The sequence below is a fragment of the Cavia porcellus genome, unplaced genomic scaffold, assembly GCF_034190915.1.
Source record: "Cavia porcellus strain 051 isolate PalLab524CR breed Dunkin Hartley unplaced genomic scaffold, mCavPor4.1 scaffold_7, whole genome shotgun sequence".
NCBI lineage: Eukaryota > Metazoa > Chordata > Mammalia > Rodentia > Caviidae > Cavia > Cavia porcellus.
Window position 1 is genome coordinate 7,266,440 of NW_026947490.1, and position 22,453 is coordinate 7,288,892.

At 41.0% G+C, this 22,453-nt stretch overlaps 1 long non-coding RNA gene across 1 annotated transcript; it reads left to right on the forward strand.

The window, feature by feature from the left end:
• Window positions 1–1,720: 1,720 nt before the first annotated feature.
• Window positions 1,721–4,375, forward strand: LOC134476698 (uncharacterized). The gene is made up of 2 exons (XR_010048511.1): window positions 1,721–1,794; window positions 3,840–4,375. It is a non-coding gene; the product is annotated as an uncharacterized LOC134476698 (long non-coding RNA).
• The last annotated feature ends 18,078 nt before the right edge of the window (window positions 4,376–22,453 follow it).

Consider the following 22,453-nt stretch of genomic DNA (forward strand, 5'->3'; position numbering starts at 1 on the left):
GATAACTAGTGGTCAACTTAACGCCAGCTGGATTACATCAGCGTGCATTGAGAGAAGATGCTCCACCTGAGGAGGGTTGCCAGGATAAATAGGTGAGAAGAAGAGAGGTGTGGAGAGGGATTGAGGTGTTATGGAGGCATTGTTGGTTCTCCTACGAGTTGCTGTCTGAGCTGTTGGTTCTCCTGGAGAAGCTTTGGTCTTCACATTGAGCATTGCTTCCTGGCTCCGGAGGGGAAGACATGTGCTGCCTGGTCTCCAGGGTGAACTCGTCACGCTGCTTCCTGGCACGTTCCCGACTGTGCTTGTTGTCAGAGGAGCTCGGGGCCTCCGTGTCGCTGAGGACAGCTGTGGTGCCTTTCAGGACAGCCCCGCTCTTTGTTGTGAGTGTGACTTCTGGGCTCCAGTGTAGAACCCTCATCCCACTAGCACAGCTCCTTCATCCTGCTGGCATAGACTTTCTGGCTTCCACTGCTGACCCTTGGGTCTTCCTGGCACGAATCCGTAAAAGAGACTGGCGTGAGTCCTTCTTGTGGGCTCTGGACCTCCAGTTGGACTCGTGGAGGCCTTGTTCTGAGATCTGGGTTTTTATCTGAACTCATGTGGGACATTGCCATGGGGTTTAGACTCTTGACTAAATAATGTATGTCGTTGGTGTTGCGGATGGATTTCCTGCATTCTCCTGTGTTAACTTCCGTTTACCATTATAAAAATATTATAAACTCCATGTCCTGATCTGAATTGTTCTCTGTGTACAACCCCTGACTATGACAGTAGAGAAGATCCATTGCTGTGCTAAGAATACCAGAACTGTATTCTGCATCCCATAGCCCACGCTGTGGGGTAAGTTTCTTCAAATGTGTTGTAGACTGTTTATTTCCTTCACGAATCCAGAGAAATGCAAAATTCTTGCAAGTAGGCGCTTCATGGAATTGGTTCTTTGGATACAATTTTTCTAATCCTTGCCATAAGAAGAGGTGTATTTTGCTTGGGCTCCTCATCCGTATAAGGTATTTTTGATAGTCTTGGGTTATTTTCCTGGGGCATCGCTGTGGCTTGTATCTAGATATTCCCCCATAGCCTCATGTGGTCAAGGTGGGGGTTTTTCAGAGGTGGCTCTGCCTAGAGTATGCGATTGATTTGTGGTGCAATGCTGGGATTAAGGATGAGTGATTACTAAATCAGTCCCTTGAATGCTTTGGCACTATCCTAATCTCAGTAGCCTAGACAGAGTATAAAAAGATCAGAAAGGAGCTGCCACGGTCCCTTGCTTGCTTTGCTATTTCTGCCCACCATTAAACTGTTTCTCCTCTGCTGTACCACCCTGCTTTGGAACCAGCTGACTTATGGACTGAAACCTTGACGAACTGTGAGCCAAACTTTCCTCTTTTAATTTTGGGTGTCAGGTGTATCCTCTCAACGGTGAGAAAAGCACCTGCAACAGGGTTCTTGTACTTGAAAATTCCTCCTCCCCTTCTCAATTATCTTATTTGAAAGCATCCAGTTACAGCTACTGTCACAACCTTCTGTAAGAGTTTATCCCAAAGTCATTTGATGTTAGAACATTTGCCAAGTGCAATCCAAGTAACAGCTTGAAGATGGTTCTGGAACAGAAGTGTGCCAATGAGAGGCCCTGCCTGATCCAATACCCGGTGGTTGTTTGCATCAGATGAGATGACGAAGGTATCTGTGTCTTCCCTTCCTCTTGCTGCAGCCTGTAGATGAGAGGTGTGAGGGGAAGTCATGCGGAGGTGAACCTGAATCAGCAGCAGCCTCATCCTCTGCCAGCAAGTTCAGGTGAGTGAAGAGCCACTGAGAATCACAGGTGCACAGTCACCAGGTGGGCAGGAAAGACATGATCCACTGCATCCTCATGGCCCCTTTGGCATGAAGGACAGCCAAGTCACAAAGCATCACCTGTTCTGCCCAGACAGTTTATGCATCAATCAGTCTCCATCTGGGGTGACTACCAGGTGGGAAAATGTGCCAGCCATGGGGTTTGCTCATTGCTGTGCCAAGTACAACAGGATGAGGAAAGTCAGAGCAAGAGCAAAGAGGCTTAGAGGGAGGTGGCCTTCCCATAGCTTTTCAGGGAAGGGCGTTTTCTAACATTTTCTCTTTGTTATGGTAACTTCTGGAGTTCCTGTCCTTCCTTCAAAGGATGACAACTTCATCTCCTCTGTCTATCCAGAGTTGGTTCTCCACAGCAAGAGCTAAGGACTGCCACTCCAGACCCCCCTCCTCTCAATTCCTGCTCTTTCTGCCCTGAGCCTGAATTATCCTAGTCTCTCCTATGCAAAGGAATTAGGGGTCATGGTGCCCAGCAAAGATGTCATGCTCTACAGTGAGTAAGCTGCTGGTTTCATGTGATGCCCCGAGGGCAGTATTGTGCAAAACCTCCCTTTCCATGGATTTTCTAGGAAATGTTCCTTGCAACAAAGTATTAGGAGTTAGACCCTCATACAAAGGAGATCCAGGAACACCATAAAAAGCATAAGGGTTGCAAGAAGCAGAATCTCAAGCCAGGAAGAAAAGACGCCAAACAGAGATTGGCAGGAAGGTGATTTGAAGCCTTGCAGAATCCTGCATACATAAACTTGAAGGCATTTGTGTATTTTTAGACCTTTAGATTCTTCAGCAGTTACATAAACAGAAAACATACCCTAGTCCCTGGGTCCTTTGGCCAACAGGTATGGTGATGGTAGATTCCCTCCCTTCTGACCATTTTTGCACCAGACACTGGTTAGACTCCTCTTCTGCTCCATCAGGCTCACTGGGCTCAGTCTCTCCTTCTCTGGAGTCCTTTTTTTATTCCTAGATTGTTGGCTGCTGCTCTGAGGGTGCCTACAATGCTCAGTAGTGCCTATTACAGTGACTGCGTTGGTAAATGTGTCTGTGCTTTGCTCCTTTGTCTATGCAATGTGATAAACTCTTCAGGAATCAGAAGTGTATATTTGCCTGCTCTGTGTTTATCCTTAAATGTCACATGGAACCTAGCCTATACTGGTCATCATTTGTTATGTAAACTCAAAAATGTTGACTCTTCATTTCCCATGAAAATTGCAATCTCAGCCAGTTTAAAACCATCATAATTCACTTTATTTTTCAATTTATTTAGTTTCTGTTTGTTTTCTTTTGAGGCAGAGTCTTGCTATGTAGTCTAGGCTGGCCTTGAACTCATGGTGATCCTTCTGCCTTTAGCCTCCCAAGTGCTGCAATTACAGGCATGGGCCACCACCCCTAGCCCATGATGCATTTTAAAATTAGCATTTATTTTGAAAAACTCTACTAGCAAAAAAAGTTAAGCGGTAAGTAGGATAAATAGGCAAAAGCAAACAAGCAAATAAACAAGAAAAAACTCCTACTGAGTATGTTACACACATAACATGATCAAATCTCATTTTAACAAATGGGAGTTCCTTGCACCATTTTATAAATCAGGAAATAGAAAATTCACAAAAGCAGAATGACCAAAAGCATTCTGGAGTTGAATTTCAAACCTAGTTCCAGCTGACTCAAGGTAGGCATTACCCCACATGGCTTTGCTCATATAAAGACTATTACATTTTCCCTGTAGCTGTGCAGATTCTAATCTATAATTCTTATAAAAGCTCATTGTAAGCATAAGAAACTTAGCATGTGGACATGGGAGAGTGGGCTCTCAGCATTAGTAGGTTCTACATCCACCTCTGTGGATTCAACTCACCATGGAACAAAAATGTTGAAAAAAAAACTTACTATGTTGTCTGTCAGCTTTCTTATGATTGGGACACAATACCCAGCACCCCCCTTTTCAAGGAAGAGAGGTTTAATTTGCCCGTGGTTCCAATCCATGTTGTCAGGCTCTAAGGCAGAAACAACGTGGCAGAGGGTGGCGCCTAGCAACTGCTGCTCAGTGCACGTCAACCAGGAAGGAGACAGGGGAGCAGCACACCGGAGCACAAGGCAACAGGAAGTGGATGGAGGACCCGAGGCCACAGCTCCATGACACATGCAGATTTGCCTAGATCCTGAGTGGATCCCAAAACGAATCAATTTGAAACTCCATTCTACTGAGCGTGGGTAGACTTGTTTCCTGTTATTCCTGAAACAAGACAATAACCGCTATTTGTGCAGTGTTTTCAATGGTAATAGGTATTACAAGGAATCTACATAGGATGTGTGGGAGGATGTGGGCACGTTTTTTGCAAATATGATGCCATTTATTTTATATAAGGGACTCAAGCAGCTGCACACCTTGGTATGGCCACCTGGTGTGTGTGCGTTTGTGTCCTGGAATTAATCTCCAGATGACACCTATGAATGACTATATTTAAAACAATGTATGTTTAAAACACAGAACTAGGGCACTTCCTAAATGACCTCTCCCCATACATAACCTTTAATTTTTAAAGCATTATTTTATTTTCAGTAAGCCAAGTCAAAAGGAAAGTAGAAGGATCTCAATGCCAGGCTATTCCACGGAGGAGACTGATTTGCCTTCATTAATGTTCCAATCTTTAGTATGCAAATTATATGCAGTTTTCGTTTCTTCTCTTTATGCTTGTGGCGAGTTATCATTCGCTCCCACTGAGGGACTGCCCTTGGAAATGAAAAGAGCCAAGTCTTTAAATGTAGCGGGACTCTGATTGGAGCAGGAGTGCAGAGGCCTGCCTGAAGGCCTGAGATCAGCTAAAAGACTTCTCAAGTTCTTTTCTAGTCCTAGGAGTCATTTAATATTTTATTTTGCTAATTCTAATTTTCCCTCCAATAAATGTTTCTAAATTTGGGAGCACCATATTATTGATGTGGATGTTTACCGTGTTGACATTCCTATGTGTATCACATCTTTGGGTGACTCAAGTGATGGTAGTTTAAAATTGCATAAATCTATAAATAATCATCAGGAATTTCAGGAGTAGCTCTGATTCCCTTTATTTAGCTCTTTGCCTCCAAAGGAATGGGGTGCCAGCATCAAAATTGTCTTGCTTAGTATTTCCTTCCAAGTAAGATGTAAGGTTAAGAAAGATTAAGTAAGAAAAATTAAGTAAGATTAAAAACAAGTAAGATTAAGAAATACAGTGTGTGTTTAAATTAAAGAAAATTATTATAGCAGAAGAGTTAAATAATCACTGAATTTTTGATCACTCTTATATTCTCATCCTTTAGTTCCTTATCTACTAATTAACATTATAGTGATTGCTCTCTGCTACCTTGTACTTTTTTCTTTCTTCATTTAATCCTTAGCACTGACAGAATGTGGAACCTTTTTCTCATCTACTGACACTGAGCACACTGAAGGCTCCAACACCAAGACCGTGGAGTTCACCATAGTGGGCAGTGGTGGGACCGGTGGATAGAATGAAATCCCTGGACTCTGTAAACCATGCCCCTTTGTAGTGTGTTTCACCAGCCTCCTTGCCTTTGCCCCTGTGCAGGGAGGATGACAGGAATGTGTGTTGTCGGATGGGCCAGAGAGGGCAGCTGGGAGGGGACTGGGCACATAGCTTTGCGTCTGGTACAAACGTGTGCATTTCTAAAGACCAGGAATCTTAGCAGCAACTTAGATGAAATGTCTCACGTGGACATTGCCTAGGAGGATGATCTGTGACCACCAGGGAATTCTAGCAGCAAGAATTATGCGGATCCATCATGAAGACAGGAACTGGGGGCCAAAGGGCAATCACTCCATGGGGGAATCATGAGTGCAGTGGTCCCTGCAGGATTTTGAAAAACCCTTTGTGCAGCTCAAGAAAGAACCATGATGTGGACACCTGCCAGTGGGAAGCTCAGTGGCCCTCTGGAGCTCCTTTGCTCTGATCCTACTGCCTCTGGCAGACCCTGTAGACACTGGTGACAGGACAAAGAGGGAGTGGGGACGTGGAGGAGCACTCTCTCCCTGCACAGCATCACTTCAGGGCCTGGCTTGTGCTGCTGTGAAACAGACCTGAGGTGGAAGCTTAAATTAGATTAGACAGTCTTGTCTGCAGGAACTGTTTTATAAGAAACCCTTCTTGTGACTGAAAACTGACTTAAAATTTTCATTATGTGTCTGACATGCCATCAGAAGGCACAGGGAATGGACTCTGATAAGACATGTGAGGGATTGGAGGAAAATTCTTCAGAGCCTGCTTGAGTTGAATCTCATCAAGGCCAGCTGTTCAGTGAGCTGGTTACTGGCTTAGGTCACAGATAAAGACGTTCAGCACAAGCTGTCAACACACACTGTCTTGCTTTCTGGAGCTGTGTCCATTGCTTAGGATCCTCAGTTCTTAATCAAGGGCTCCTCATGCTTCAGGACTTGAGGGACAGCTGTAATCTTCCTTGGAGTGAGATAAGGGAAATATAATAATGCTTGATATTTTGTGTTTAATTAACTGTGGTCTGCTGTTATGGTAAAAGTTTTTATCTGTCTTAATCTGTGAAACTACTGCAAAGTGAAGGCTTTTATTAGCCTCATTTTAAAGATGAAAAGTCTGAGTGGGCCTCAGTGACTCCAGCTGCCTGAGGTCACACAGATGGTGAGTGGCCTGGTCAGCATTGAGCGCCTGTCAGTGTACCCTTGTCTCCTCACCTCACATGTCATCCTGTCCTTTCCTAAGCCTCAGACACCTGGTCAGTGGCCCTCAGCCGTGGATGTGCCTAGCTGACATTGGCAAGAGGCACATCTGATTTGCTACAAATAGGGTAGGTGATGTGACAGTCGATCTAGTGACCAACCGTCATGGCTGTAGCTCAGCTTATCACCAGGCACATAACTCTTTTTAAAAAGTCAGTAATTCCTGTGCTTGCTTTGGCCACACATATACTAAAAAAAACAAGTCAGTAATTCCAAGGCTGAGCCACCCTGTGTTAGGTCCTGACCCCTTTATCACAGGACTGTAGCAATGTGTATTTTAATAATCATCTCTTCATCTTAGAGTAGCATTAGATGTATGGAAAAGTTGCAAAGGTATTCAGAAGGGCTCGCACAGACACCTTACACAGTCATTGTTCTCTCATATAAATATACTTTGTCATAAATGATGAATAAATCAACTTGCCTGTGTGTGTGTGTGCGTGTGTGCATCCATGTGTGCCCGCACATGTGTATGTGTGGGTATTACTGGGGACTGGAATCGAGCATACACAGCTATATCCACAGCCCTTAAAATTTTATTTTTTATAGTTTTGAGGTAGGATCTTGTTAAGAACCTCATTCAAGCTCAGGTTGGGCTTGAACTTGTGATCCTCCTGTGTCACCCTCCCAAATTGCAGGGCTTACAGTCATGTACCACTTCACTCCACTAATAAACTAACACTTTTTCAGGTGTTCTTAGCTTTTACAGAATCTGGTCCCAGATCTCATACTCTATTGTATTGCTATGACCCCTTAGGGTCTTTTATGGTGCTTTTCTTATGGCTAGTTTGAGGTTATGACATTTGGAAGGAAGATGACAGAGATAAATGTCACTCTCATCACGTACTGGGGACACGTGCTATTTGACTTATTGCTGTTAACCTCAACTGCCTGGCTAATGGAGCCTCACCATTATCTGTACTGAAAAAGTACTTTCCATCTGTTCCTTTCCAAACTGCATTCTTTGTTAGGAACTCATTATATGCAGCCTGTCTCTTGGGAATGGAGAATTCTATACCATCTTCTTGAGGGGGAAGAATATATAGAAATCACTTGGAATTTTTTTTACATAGGGAATTTGGCTGTGCTCTCCCATTTCATTACTAATTCAATCATTTATTTATATTAGTGTAGTTGGCTCCCAAAAGATGTCCATAACCTAACTCCTACGATTTGTGAGTGTGAAGCTGTTTGGAGGGAACTAGAGTTGTAATTAAGTATCTCAAGATGAGATCAAGCTGGGGTATCCAGGTGACCTAAGCCCAGCAACAGGTATCTACAGAAGAGGCAGGAGAGGAGGAGAAGCAGAAGAAGAGGTCAGGGGAAGTGGAGGCAGAGTCTGGATGATGTGGCCACAGAGGGACATCTCGAAGCTGGAAGAGGCAAAGAACAGATTCTCCCCTACACGTTCAGAGAGAGAGAGAGAGAGACAGAGAGAGAGAGAGAGAGAGACAGACAGACAGACAGAGACAGAGACAGAGACAGAGACAAAGAGAGACAGAGACAAAGAGAGAGACAGAGACAGAAAATAGATATGTTAACATCTTAATTGCAGAATGCTGAGAACTGAGGAAATAAATTTCTGTTCTTTTAAGTTGCCCAGTTTGTCAATTTACTACAGCAGTCATAGAAAATAAACACAGTCAGTATGGCTTTATAGATATTTATTAGATTTATAATCTAATACTATGTTATTTATTTTAGTGCTCATATTGTTCCAGCTTTGGCTATTGGAAGCTCTTTTAGGTAGCAATGGTAGTTTTTGATGGGTGTCCTTGGTTTCTATTCTAATATAAGCTGCTTCGTAGTGGACCATTAGTACTGTTATAATTTGAATATTAAATGTCCTCAAACGTGTAGGCTGAAGGTTAGTTTTCCACCAGTGTCATTTTTGGGAGATGGGGTGCAGTGGAAGGAAGTTAAGTCACTGGAGGCCACGCCCTTGAAGGGGACACTGGCACCTTGGTCTCTTCCTGTCTCTTACTTCCTACTTGCCATGAGGACAACAGGCCTCCTCTGTTGTATGCTCTTGCCAAATGCACTGGGCTGCTACAAACCCAAAGCAACAAGGCCAAGGGACTATGGACTGAAACCTCTGAACTGTGAACCAAAATGTATGTTTCCTCCTTTAAATGGATTGTCTCCAATATTTTATCCCAGTGATGTAAGGCTGACACCCCTCCTTATGTAAATACCGCCTTTCAGGGTCAGACCCTTGAGTCAGTTTGTCTGGATCCCACTTATCTCCAAATCCTACGTCAGATGGTGATCTTCAGAGTTTTATTAATTGTAATCATTGCGCAATCCATCAGCACGCCCAGGCATTTAAGAACTGCATTTTAGAAGGCTTGCCAGCAGAAGAAAGCAGTAAGCAAGAATGCAGGCACGGTGCAAGGTTTTCTCATGCCCTAAAACTTTTATGTTTAAGCAACACAATTGCATAACATTAATGAACAAAATGAGTAGGCAGAAGAAAAAATATGCTTTTGTACAGATCCCGAGCTGCGTCTTTCCCTGATAAGACAAAATTAGAGTTTTTCTCTTAGCAAATCCGAAATTTCAGGTGCTTAGGTCTGGAATATGCACAAGCCCACATTTGCTAAGGAATTTTCTTGAAGGTTCTGAGAGTTTAGGTGAAATATGAAGAAGATTTTGGGGGATAATTTTTAAACTTCCTCTCTTTGTAAGCCAGCAAGTCCTCAGTAAAGTCTCTACATAACTTGTAAGATTATTATCTGTTCCCCCTGTGGAGCAGAGTGATTTGTTCTGAGAATTGAAAGTCATGAAAGTGGTGGAGAAATTATAAGAGAAAAGAAGGCTCGATGTCCTCTTTTCCCATCCCCTGCCCTTTCAGACTTTCCCATGCGCTTGAATGCTTCTCACGCCTCAGCCTTGTGTTACACTATGTTGATCTGCTCTAAGGCATCTGCCTTTCCTTTACTGCTCTTCCTTCAGCCCCTCCCCCAGTCCATCCAAACACCACGTACAGCCTGTACTTGCTTCTCTGGCCTTCTAGATCTGGGTGTTACCTTTTCTTCTTACAGCATCCTGAGACAGACCTATATTGCCTTATTCTGGGATGCTGCAAAACTTTTTAACTCATTCACTCACTTTTAGCCTCTCCATTCTGTTCCTCTGTGTGTGCTTATGCATCATCACATTTCCCAAGCACAATCTTTCGTGCTTTTGATGTTTCCCATCTTATTATTTTTGCACGTGTCTTAAAGGCCTGAAGTAGCAAGTTCATATCCTTTGCTATAACTTTTCAGTTCTCCCAGATCCCAAGATTATTAGCATCCCCATCTCTCTGTAATTTCATAACCCTCTGACGTCATGGACCTTCATGCTCACTGAGCTGATTATTACGCTGGACTGATGGATATTACTATCTGTTATGATTTTCTCACATGTTCCCTACCCCATCCAAGGCATGAGTGCCTGTCTTTTAAGAGCCTGCATACTTTCCCCCTTTATGTCTTCGCTCTGAATTCTTGTGTTCTTACTGGCCACTGCGATGCCTTCTGCGCTGAGGTCTGCACAAACATATGGTTATGGTTCTCAAACTTCATCATGCATGAGAATCACCTGCAGGGGTTGTTGCAGAGACACTGTTGGGCTTACTGCTAGAATTTTTGTTTCAGTAGGTATGGTATGTGGTGGACTGGAAAATTTGCATTTATAACAAATTCATGAAACACAGATGTTGCTAGTCTGGAAGACTATATATAGACAGAAGCTATTGTCTTGTGGTTTTAAAACGGGAGTGCTCATGAAAATCCATTAGGGGACTGGTTAAAAGCAAATGTTCCAGGGCATCTACTTCCTACTTTGATGAGTGAGATGTTGGCTGGCCCAGGACTTTTATCAATCCCAGGTGGTCCTTGGTTCTGTCTCAGAAGTCATGTGCTAGAAAGGGAAGGCACTGTTGTTTCTGAGAACAGTGGGACCCATTTAGTTCTTATCTAGCATCCTGTTTGCTTATCTTTGAACATTTGGCTGATTGCTTCAATTAGAACTTTAAGTCTATTAGGAAGTTTTTTAAAAAAGTCAAACTCTGTAGCAATTTTCCCCAGTAGATACCCAAGACACTTATTCTGTATTTTACCCAAATTAAAAGAAAAAAAGGTTTCTTTCTTTTCTGATGCACTGTAAGAGTCAGAATGGAATTATTAGTGAAGGCTGGAGGGCTGGGATTGGGCTCTGGGAAAGGCCTTAGGCTCCTTTGAATTCCCAGGATGGGCCTGCACTTTCCCTGATGTGGGCACCATCAGGCCACATCTCAGTTGTCTCTGTGGCTTGAGGTGATAGCTGATAACCCATTGGCCTGTGTTAAGGGGGCATTTTGATTACTAAGTACCAAAGAAGCCTCTTTCCCGGTACTATCAGATGGTTGCTTAGAAACGACAACTTCAAAAAGTGAATCTGAAGGTCAGATTCATTTCAATTTTGAGAATAAAAAAGATGGAAGACACAGAGCAAGTGAGGAAGATAATCTTTTGCTTCTGTCTTGATGGTTCTGGCAAGGCACAGATGAGGGAAGGAGAGGAGCCAGGCGGAAAGGCTGTGTATGTTGTCTCACATGCTAGACTCTAGATCTACTTCCAGGGCTTAAGGGAGATGATGATATGGTCAGCTTCCCAAGAAAATCAGAAGTTAAGAAAACAGAGTTTGCTTCAATTTACTTGGTGTCTTAGTTACTTTTCTCTCTTGTTGTAGAGACAAAATATCTGATGCCCAAATTAGGGCAGGGAAGATTTATTTGTAACAATTTGGGAGGTTTCAGTCCGTACTTAGCTGGCTCCAAGTGGCAGGGTGGCATGGCGGGTTGCCATAAACAAGGGTGAAAAGCAAAAGAGAAAGACATGCCTTCTATCCGCCATTAGCCTGTATGCTGCCTCCATCCCTGGATGGGTGTAGCACTCACACAGCCAATCCCAGTGTCAGACAATGAACCAGTCACAAACACTAGATTCAGCCATGTCCATGATTGCATGAGACTTGGGTGGGGGCATCTGACATAAACCATAACACTTGACAGTTGTTGGCATTACCTCACATAGTTTCCCCCAGAACATTGCACAGAAAATGTGTGTGCATGTGTGTATGTGTATCTCAACAGCTGAACTCCTACATTATAGTAGTGGAACTGTGTCAGAGCTTTCAATGTGACATTTTAATGTTTTAAAGGATTTATGGAGATTGAACATTCTCTGCTATAAAAGGACAATTCTAGAATATTCTGATTGCTTTAAGATTCAAATCCAAATAAGTTTTAGGAAATTCATATTAATAAACATTTATTAATTTTATTTATAAAAGCTTTTAAAGAACTGGATTTTATCTAAAATTAATTCAAGCTTTAGAGTTAGAGAGAGAAAAGCCTAGTGCATAACTGAGATCCAAACAAATGAAATGTGTTGTTTAGTGGAAAAAACTTGAACATTCAACAAGAAAAGAGACTGAAATTATCAGTACATAAGAGAATATACTGCACGCATTGAAAGGAAGGAAATGATTGGTACGGTGACCTGACCTAGAGAAGTGTCTCTTAAGTTAAAAAACAAAACAGTTGCAACGTGATAAGGATAATATACTCCCATAAATCAAACCAAAATACAACACAAACCAAAACCAAAAATCCAACTACAAATCCTCAAACCTAAATAAACAAAAACAGTATGTGAATACATGCATTAGCTTCAAGGAAAATGTGAAAGAATACCTCGCAAAGTTTATTGGCGATGTGGGAAGGGCGGGATAAGATATTTCCTCTGAATGTCTCTATGTTATTTGGCTTGAGGCGCTGTATCATGGCTGTCTATAAGTGGGAAATATGATAAGTTACTTCTTTTAAAAAACAGTCTAAGGAAGAAGGCTTCAAAGTGTTCTAAAATACTGCATTAAAAAACTGTTCATCTGTCCCCTACCCCCACCTCCTTAAAAGAATCAACAGGGAGCCTACAGGCTGAGAAGAAAACAAGAGTTTAAGTAAGTCCTTGCTCTTGTTAGACTTGTCTTCAAATGCTGAGCTTTTCCCAAGATGGTGTTAGCTGTCAACGCACATTACCAAGTAGGGACCTTTTAGCAAAGGTGAGATTCACTTAATTGTTGCCTAAGTCATTTCCAAAAATGTGCTTGATATTTTCTGAATATCAAGATTGGAATACCCAGTTAGAGGATCTCATGTTATAGTAATTTAATTGTGCCAAATATCTGCTTAATGAGCATTATTTTTATTCCTGGAGAAAATCCAAGCAGTGCCCTTTGTCTCTAATTTTTCATGGAGATGAAATGTCTAAATATGCATAAAAAAGAACTTTCATGAGCAAAATGGAACTTTTTGTGCAGTCTCTATTTTCGGCACTAAGATATTCAAAGATGGAGAAATGAATAAGGTTGCAAGACTTGGATAAATTTCATAATGAAAACTTTTGCACATCTAGAAGTCACTGAAGAGAAAATAAAAATCCAAGTCCATGTAGAAAGTCACAATTACTTTAATGGAAATAATCCACATAACAACAGAATGTAGATGAAATTGAGTTCCTTTTGACTGTTCCACAGATAGCATCTGTTTTTGGCCTTGTACTTGAAATCTTGTTTGTGTTCACTGTGATTATGAAGGTGGGTAACAAGTGTGACTAATCCTTTTGTTTTATTTAAATATTTTCTCAGATGCTGCTTCTTCCAAATGGGGCTGCTCTTGTACATATACAAGAGAAGTTGCTGGTTCAGATATTCCTTAAGGGAACAGAATGATTCTTCAGGGGAGCTCAGAATTCTCTTATGGAGTGCTGTAAACTTGTCATCTTCTTTGGGCAGCCTTTCAGCTAGGGCAGATATTTGGGAAATTTTATGCTTAGCTCTTTGGAAATTAGTGGTTTCCGTGCTGGGGCTGCCTGTGTCTAAACTGCTTCCTGAATACTGTGATTATCTAGTTTACCATTATTATTAATGATAGGTGCTCATACATCCTCTCCATTTGCAATGTGTTCTACAATGGTATTCACTTATTATTACTAATGCTATTAATGCCTAATTACAGGAAGCCTTAGAAAGGATATCTAAGCCTTCTTTTCCAAGTGGGGTGCCCAGCCATTTTCACTCTGCTGGGATAAGTGAATGTGGCCCCATCCAGTGCCAGTCTTTCTGCTGGCATAACATCAACCTCTTGTGTGTTTGTGCCCTGGTGTGAAGAAACTGGACGGAAAAGCAGATAAAATTATTCTCAGTTCTGGGCTGGATGTATTCAGGACATTGACATTAGGACACCAATTCCTGCTTATGACTTTTCTAAACAGCAAAGACCTACCTTCTTCCCTCTAATTTGACAAATGTTTATCATGACTATCACTAGACAATAAGCCTACTGAAGGTAAAGATTATTCTTTTATATAGTAGATATGTAGCATACTGCAGCGAGTATCGTATAGATTAATACACTCAAGTTTTTAAATGGCAGACCAAAATCATTCCTATTGTAGCATATTTATAGGCCTTGATCATGAAGTAGTTATTCAGTTCTTACCACTATAATGTGTCATTGGATATTATCATTTATTCTCTGTGTTGTTTGGTAATGCTATCTGTGTTTATTTTGCAATTCCTTGAGAAAGGTGAGCCACATCAAAAAAGAACTTTAATCTAGCATTTGAAAACTGCGTCTCTGGTTTGTGATTAATGGAAGCAGAACTCTGGTCCCCTTGTCTTGCTCCTGTGTAGCTAGGGAATGGGACATCTGACCAAAGTGGAACCTGGATGGTTCCCACTTTGAACTTTACTTGGGGGGCAGCATGCCCTGCCCACGGCTGGAAGTGGTGCTGTTCATCAGAACCACAGGCGGATTCTGTGTACGATTTCCCACTGTTAGATTCTGGCTGTGGTTCTGGCCTCCGTTTATTTTGCCTATTTTCCATGCCTAGTTGACTAATTTTTGCCTGAACCCCATCATCCAATCATGTTGTCCTTCTGAGACATCATCTTTCAGTTTCAGAGAACTAGAGATGGTCCATATTCTATGGAGCTCCCTGCTTGCCCAGCACCCTTGTTCTGGGGCTCAGGACCTTGACTACAAAAATGAGTAGAACATATTTGGTTCAGTCTGTCTTTTTATAATGAGAGACAGTATTCTGTGAACTTGACAGTGAGACTTTGTGTCAGCTGACATATGTTTCTGCTGCAATTTCCGTGAATTCATAGTGTGTGGAGAGAAATTCTACACAGTTTCTTCCTTTTAGGAGGGAAAATAATAACTTCTACTGGAGGATTATCCAAAGAATATTTTCACTGTCACTTGAGAGATGTGCTTGTTGGTTTATCTTATTCCCAAATGTTCCCCTAGATTCGCAGCTTAAAACTGTCTGTGATGCTTCCCTAGGAATTAGCTTTTTGCTTCATGCATATTTATGACATGGGTTATATTTGCTTGTCATTTCTGAGAACTGTTTTCATAGATTCTCATTTAGTAAATGGACATTATTTTCATCCATATGACATAAGTCTCTGGATTAGATTTAGGGGCAGCCAATCTATCTGTTGTATTTAATTTGAGTATGTGGAATTCCTTACAGCCTGCTTGTTAATGTATGCATGCAAATGTTTATTGAAGTTAATATAATCATATTAAAATCTATCAGTGATCCAAAATTGCACTAATAATGAATACAATTGCAATATGCAATGCAAAAATAAGCCCTGAATAAGTAGGACATTTATTCAATAAAGTTTCTAGGCTCTGCCAGGAGGGCAGAAGCCGACATGTATTTGCCCTCCAGGGATTATCCACTTAATTGGAAGAACTTAACAGTTTCATTGGAAGCTTAAACTTGAATGGTAATTATGGGTTTTTGGTCAACCCACAAGCATGAGTTCCTTGCGGCTTGTATGTTCCTGGGAAATTGTGAGACAAAGACATTAGATGTTGGAAAGCTAGTATCTTCTAAAGTTTTCAGATCTCTAGTATGAAAGTCTCTACTAGCTCTACATGGTTATTCTGAGGCCCACTTCTAATCTATTTCCATAATACCCTATGTAGGATAACAGTAGAGTTTTGAAACACTGAGGCCTGAAAAAGAATAAAAATAGTAAGGACTTCAGAACATCTTGGGCCCTGGGATAAAGCACAGATCATTTCAGTTCAATTTGGTTAACAAAGAGTCCAAAAAGATTCCATTTCGGGTGATAAGTACATGAGAAATCCCTTAGACAAATTCTTTCTTTTTTTCTCTTCTTTTTTTCCATCTCCTCTCCTCATCCCATTCTAATTGTTCTTAAGTGTGCAAGAACGGAGTGTTCACACCATGCTTGGGTGGTTTTGATTGTTTTAACAAATTTGATTGGCAGGCAGAAGTGCTGATGCTAATCTGTAAACATCTCTCACTGTTTTAGAGAGAAAATTGAGACTCAGAGTACCTCTTCCTCCTGCTCCAGTATTTTGTTTCTGGGGCCTTCTTAATGATTATAGAGGGACCATTAATCTTCTTTTCTTTTTCTTTTTCTTTTTGCAGAGGGCCAGCAGGCCAGCACTGCAGGCTTGTCTGTCACTGTGTCGCACGTAATGTTCCCCGTTTCACCATACTGCTGTAATACATGAGTACCCCAAAATGATACAGACACAAATGACCATGGCTTGCTTCTAATAAATTGTATATATAGAAACTGCAATTTGAACTTTATGGAATCCTCATTGTCATGAAATACTATTTTTCTTTTGATTTTTTTCTACCACTTGTGAAATAAAATTCTCATTTTCTGAGGAAACTTTATATTGATTTCCAAAGTGGTTGTACTTGATTACATTCTCAGCGACAATGTAGAAGGATTGCATTTTCATTAAGGTTTTTTTTTTTTGCCTTTTAGAGACAAAGTTTTGTTATGCAGTTCAGGCTGGCTTTGAACTCACTTTGTAGCCTAAGCTGACTTTGAACTTGCAGTTATTCTCCTGCCTCAGCCTCCCAAGTGCTGGGATTATAGGTATGCACCACCTGGCTCCTTGCAGTCTTGATAACATGTGTTATAATTTGACTTCTTGATGATGGCTATTCTTTCTGGGATAAGATGGTATCTCAGTGTTGTTTTAATTTTCAGTTTTCTAATGGCTACAGATGTTGAATTTTTTTTCATATATTTAATGGTCATTTGTACTTCTGAGAAGAAACAGAAGTTCCATTTTACTCAGCTATTCTGAGTATTTTTTAGAAAGAACCAAAGATATTGTATTACAGTGGGATTTATATACCTATGTTTATGGCAGCAGATGAATGGATAAAGAAAATGTAGTATTTATACAACATAAAGAAGAATAAACTTGAGGCATTTGTAGGCAGATGGATGAGACCATAATGTTAAGTGAAATAAATCAGACCCACAAGCTTAAATGTAAATAAAGAACAAAATAAAAAATAGATAATGGAAATGTGAAGGCTTTTCTCCAATGGGAATGGGAACAAGAGATGGAGGGAGGGGGGTTGTAGGGGAGGAAAAAGAGACTGGAAAAATAATTGAAGGAAAAAATGGAAGTAAAGTTTTGATAAATAGACAGGGACCAAGAGTTGGAAGGAGCTGAGAGGGCCGGGAGGAGCAGGGGGTGAGAAAAGAATTAGATATATTTTGTGCGTGTACCAGCTCCCCTTGCCATGTGTAATCATTACATACTACAAACATGTACCCATAAAAGTAAAATAATGAAAAATTATTCTTAGTGTACAAGTGGCACAAAAACCATCCGTGACTGGGTTTTACTGGTGGCCCACGGCCTGATAATGCCTGCCGTAGAGACTCATTAAGGAACGTTCCCTACGTGTATCTCGATGAATCTAGTTAGTATTAGTGCTCAAAAATAATCAACATCAGCGGAACACAACTGCCTCGAAACCAATTAGAATCCCAGAATGTTAGCAATTATTTTCTCATATCTCTACATTTAAAGATACTCAGATGGTGACCCAGATAGGAAACAAGCGCCCAGTACAACCCAGCTGTCAGCTGTCAGTTATTGGCTTCTCTACCACGGGCTCACTTTGGTATCCGGTGCTGTGGAAGCATAGCCAATATTTGTTTTTTCATTTTAAAAATATTCTTTTCTCTTTTCCCCTTTCTCCACATCATTGGAATTCCCCTTGGGTAATGGTCCGCCAGCGTTTTTCTAGTGTCCTCAACATCAAGGAAGCTTCCCCGGGGAGGGTTTTGAATGAAGCCCCATATAAAGTGTCCAGGCAGCTGTTGGGAGGGCTTCAAACTCCTGAGTCATGCCTGTGTCATCATTTACAAGTTGCTGTCTCTATGACAAGGTGAATACGAGGGTGTGTGAATTTATGTACAGTTTATAAGATCAAAATCGATGATACATTTACCAATAGCGTTATGTGGGGTGGATCAAAGTAAAAGACAAAAGCTTAGAGACTGAAAAGAAAAATGAGATTAAAATTTCATCACGGCCCTAGCTTTTAGCCATACATCAAAGGTGTTTGGTCTGTTGGCATGTTTTAAGCACATACTCCAGTGGGTTGTTGTATAATTCATTTCCCAGAGTGAGGGTTTTGAATGCTGATAATCTGAAACACTGTGAGTGGGAAAAACCAAAAATATGTCTTTGGCGTTCATCTTGAGGTAAAAAAAAATTCAAAGGTAAATTTAAATGCATACATGTGCAGGTGAGCAGTCGCCTTTCCCTAGGGCTCTTTCCCAGTTCTTTCAGTTGAGACCCTAAAATAATAAATCTCAACCACACCCATATTCCACAATGAGAAACTGGAACTTCTAACAGGACTGCAAAGAAGAAAGGGAAATCCTGTTTAAAGTCCTCATCTGCCATTACCCCAGGCTATGAAGGAGGGGTGGCGTCGGAGAAAAGAAAGTAGAGTTCGGAGAGAGGATTTATTTGGGACCACGTGGGCTCCCCGTTTCACATTTTAGCCAAGTTTCACACCCTCATTCACGGCTTCTCTCTCAGCCTTCAACATGAAAGGGAGTTGCGTTTCTCTGGCAAGAGGGCAGGAGAGAAGGCTGCAGCTGGGACTGTGAGCTTACAGCTTTCAGTGGGGTGCTGCTCCCTGGGGCCCTAAGTCCACCACCACTGCCCTAGGGGTTCATATGTGCATCCTGGCCTGCCCGCCCTGCAGCTTGTAACATGCACAAGAAAATCTCCGGAGATGAGTGGCTGGCCACACTGGGTATAGCTCATGAGGCCAGGACTCCGTGTGGAAGGTGATCCTCTTTTTTATGGTGGTTCAGAAGTTTCTGTCACCTGGGGCTTAGATGAAGGTTACCAGTTTCAGGCCTTTTCAGAACCTGCCAGAGGACTTCCAGGAGAAGCAAGGAAACATCAACAGAAAAGGTTTGGGAGTAAGCCACTAGTTGCAGAGCGAAAGGACAGATCCTAAGCTATCAGCAGGAAGATAAATTTACCTTCTGAAACAATTTCAGGTGAGGGGTCCCCTGCTTGGAGGTGTTGGCTGGAGAACCCTTAAAACATCCCACAAGAGAGCTGGCACTGGATACCAGCTAGAACCAAAGCGAGATCACATGGGACCCCTCCCATGCTAACCGGCTTGTCTGCTCACTTTTTCTTCCTGTTTTAGCTTGACTTTCAGAGAAGTCAGAAACCACAGCTGGGAGAGTGGAGCTTTTAGGACAGCACCTTTTTGCTTTACCTGGAAATGAGGTTTGAAGGTTGATAATCACTTACCACTGTGTATTTTAATTATGGAAAGGAAGCTGCCCTGAGGCGTGAGTGCTTGTCCTGAGAAAATACCTAATAATCACAAAGTGAACAGGTACCTTGTGGGCTGCACGGTTTTACCAGGAGCAAAGCAAGATCTTATCTGGAGGCAAAGAGAATTAGCACTACAAGGGTTTGAATAGCTGAGGGAGAAAGTCACAAGGTCGTTTTCTGATTGTGCCAGGGTAATCTCACTCCTTGATATATGAATCGCAACTATAATTTGCAACAGCAAATTGCAGGAATTCGGAAGTCTCAGTTTCCTCCAGATGCATAGAAATCTTCAGCCAGAGTCCTCTACCAGTATTTTCCAAGTTTCTGTGGTCAGTTTGTCTTTCTTTTTTGGTAGTGTGGTTGTTCTTTGAAGGTTTAACCCTGTTTCAAAATTGAACAATACAGGCTAACAAAAGGAAACCTCAGGCTAATCTATGTAAATACATTCACAAATTAAAATGTTAAAAATTTCAAATTAATCAAAATATTTGCAAGTTAAACCTAGTGATGATTAAAAATAATAATGCATCAGAACTAAACAGTTTATTTCAGGAAGAAAAGCATGTTTCTACACTAGGCGCCTTGTTAATATTCCTCACTTCATTAAAAAAGAATCATGAAAAAATTATGTGATTATCTTCCAATGTACAGGAAATCTAATTTGTAAAAAATCAACACATTTCTGATGAGAACTGGAAAAAAATAAGTTTACTAAAGTCAGATAAAAAGTATCCACAAAAGCAGCAAACAACTTACAAGTGAAGCACTGGCATGGTAATTGAATCAGCAGTCATCAGAGAAACGGCAAGAAGCAATGTGGCGAGCACCCTCGTGAGCTGACAGAGGTCCTGCTGGCCACCAGGGAGAAACAGTGAGGAAGCAACGCAGCCCCTGTCCCTATGCCCCTGCCCCTCAGCCCCACCAGGGATAAGTAACAGGGAGTCCCCAGCCTCCCTCCCTGTGTGCTGGCAGAGGCCCCTGGGGCTGGGAAGAAGTGACAGGGAAGTCCTGCAAGCTCCTTACGGGCCAGTGGAGGCACAGTCAGCCAAGGAGGAGCAGCCAGGAGGCCTTTGTGCCAGCGGAGGCCCTACCTGCTGGGAAGAATCAGCAAGGAAGCCGGGCAGCCTCCTTGAGTGATGGAGGGCATCCTGTTGGCTGGGGAGAAACAGCTAGGAAGCCGCCTCTGCCTCCCGCCCCGCCCATCTGTAAGCAGTCTGATGCCACATAGCTGAGATGCTAAGGACTGGAGTTACTGAAGCAGGGAAGCAACCTGACGTTGATGTCTGATTGACTTTGCAGGCCTGGGCTGGTGGTCTGGGTAACTAGTTAGAGGGTAACAATTTGCAGTATAGTGACAAGTTGTGGACTTCCTACTGTCCTATCACAGTTTTGTTTTGTTTCATCTTACACTGTTGTTTCACTCCCTTTAAAATACAAAATAAATAGGAGCACCTCATTCCTGTGGATAGCAGTCAATAAAATAAGACAAAAGGAAAGTGGAATATAAACGCTGGAATAGATATGATACAAACGTCATCCTCTGTAGATGTGTATGATTTTCTATCTAGAAAATCAAGGATAAGTACAAATGCTTTTAGAACACATATGAGAATTCTGTGAGTTGACCAAAAATAAAACCAAACTCTAAATTCACCGATTAACTGTCACTCAGCAGTGGAATGTAAAAAACAGATGATGCTATTCACAATGATCGTAAACACCAGAATGCTTAGGGATAGGACTAACATGAGGTGTGCAACATAGATGTTAAGAGTACTGTATTGAAAAACTTAAAAAGAAGTATGAATAATGGAAAATTTCTGGATTGAAAGATAGAGCTCTAAATTTCTATTTTCTTTCCAAGTTAATTTATAGATTCAATGTTGTTGCAGTCGAAATTTCTTCTTATTTTTCTCCGAATGAAAAATACACTAAAGTTACCAAAAAATGAGAGAAAACTTTCTGCAATAGTTATCAAACTACACCATGAGGTAGTAACAAGTGCATCAGTAGTTGTGACACAACAATAGAAAAATATGTAAGTGAAATAGAACGAGTCTGCAGAGTTATGTGTATATTGCAATTAAATATTTATAGGTAGATTATCCTATTAATGGCACACAGACAGATCCATTTAGAAAAATTGTTTTGTGTCTTATACTGTATATAAAAAGAAATTCCATGTAGTTTGAAAATAACAACTAAAAAGAGAAAAACTGTAAAAGCACAGGAAGAACATGAGGGCACTTGAATAATCTTTCTGTGGGGAATATTTTTATAGCTAAAATTCAGAATGCAGACACCAGAAGGAAGTACAGCCTAAAAATTTAAAATGTGGGCATAAACCATACTAAAAGACAGGCAATACCAGGGGAGAAGCAATATAAATAATAAGTTAATGATTAGTTTATACCATGTATACAGCATTTTCAAATCAGTATGACACATGACTCAATAAAAATGGACAAGTGATAAAGAAAAATATATTCGTGGTTTACTGAAATCTAAAAGATTAGTAAGTTAACTTCTCCCTCAAATTAAAAGAACAAAATATGAGCATTTTCCATACATGTAGCTAGCAAAACTAATTGTTTTTGAACATGGCATGGTAAAATGAACATCATCATACATGACTGATGAGATATAAGCTAGCAAACAGTTTTTGGGAATTATTTGGACAATTTTCACTTCAGTTTAAAAGGACTGTGTCCTTAAATTCAGACTTCCTGTGGCACAGGACATTTACATATATGTGCACAAAGGTAAACATAAGAACTATTTATTATAAGATTAAATAAATTGGAAATAATGTGTGTGTTCACCAGTAGTACCTGGCAATATAAGGTTTCTATAAAATCAATACAGAGAACAATACAGGTTTATATATACTAACATGAACTGTAAGATTTAACATTAAGTAAAGTTTTATGTTGCAGAAAATAGTACAATATACATTTGTGCATGCAAGAGTAAAAATGTATTTAAATCTGTATTTGCAGCTATAAATCTATTACCTCTTCATTCAAATGCATAGAAAAAGTCCTGAAAGGATACTCTGGTTGCCTAAGAGAGTGTCCTTATTTTAAGGAGTTAAACTGGATATTTTGTTTTTTCTAATTCCTTAGCCTTAGAATTTTTAAGCAGGG